The sequence below is a fragment of the Limulus polyphemus genome, unplaced genomic scaffold (genome assembly GCF_000517525.1).
Source record: "Limulus polyphemus unplaced genomic scaffold, Limulus_polyphemus-2.1.2 Scaffold937, whole genome shotgun sequence".
NCBI classification, from domain to species: Eukaryota; Metazoa; Arthropoda; class Merostomata; order Xiphosura; family Limulidae; genus Limulus; species Limulus polyphemus.
In genome coordinates, this window is record NW_013666547.1 from 154,752 (window position 1) to 155,807 (window position 1,056).

The 1,056-nt window shown below is 29.8% G+C and overlaps 1 protein-coding gene across 1 annotated transcript in view; it reads left to right on the forward strand.

The window, feature by feature from the left end:
* Nucleotides 1-1,056, forward strand: part of LOC106461341 (clathrin heavy chain 1-like) — a 72,861-nt gene that overhangs the window by 40,801 nt on the left and 31,004 nt on the right. The gene's annotated exons all lie outside the window — the stretch shown is intronic.

A 1,056-nucleotide genomic window follows, 5' to 3' on the forward strand; every position in this document is an offset into this window, starting at 1 on the left:
TTTCAGTAAAACTTTTTATATTATCTGTTATTTTCTCTACCCTAACTCTGTACAAGGGTTGGTCAATTTGACCAACCTTGTAACCATAAAAAGAATTGAAATAAATCTAAATTACCCTCTTTTTCTTTCTAGAATGACTTCAAATGTAACATGAAACTACATTCATTTATCCTAAGTAGCTTTAAACTCATAACAGTATGCATCTATTTATAATTAAATTTTATTGTTTTATTGCCCTTTGAACCATGTGTAATTACTAGTCGTTGCCATTATAAGTTGGAAATCACTTTGGGAACATACAGTTTGTGTTACGCTATCGCATAACGTTACCCATGAGCTGATCATGTGCATGCCTCGTGAAATATTTTTATTATATTATTATTTATTTTACATAATCTAACCTTAACTTACCTAAAGAAATCCCTATTTTTACATTTTAGTAACTTTTATAATAATAAATAAGAATAAGCATGAAATAAAATACTTATTTGTGTATTCTTTGTTTTTTTGCTGTCGACTGTTGATGCCACTTAACCCTACTTTTTTATACTAATGCAAAAAATAATTTTTATTTAGTTAAATAATGCAGCATAGAACATAGAATAATAACATGCAAAAAGCAGACAAGTTCCTCTAACTATCACAATTTTTCTGGTTTTCTAACTCTGTAACAAGAGCCGTTACAAATTCATCCAAGCTAGTTGTTATCTTTCCTGTGGGAACGAAGCTTGTACTAACAGAGAAACTGACAATTCTCCTTTCAGAAAACAACTTAATACGATACCCCCATTTTATAGATGATAACCTTGGCTTCCTATTGGTTATGGATAATATAAAATTAAATATAAGAGAGAGAGAGAGCTATTAACAAATCCTGAAAGAGAGGATGTGACAGGTGGGTATGGTTGAAAGGGTCTGATTTTCTATTTGATAGCTCTGTAAACAAACAAAATTGAAGGCTATAAAAATTATGGTATTTCTGAGCAATGATGATTTTCTAGTGAGTAATTTATGTTTAATTTCATACATTTTGGAGGGGTGGTAGATAAAATAGAG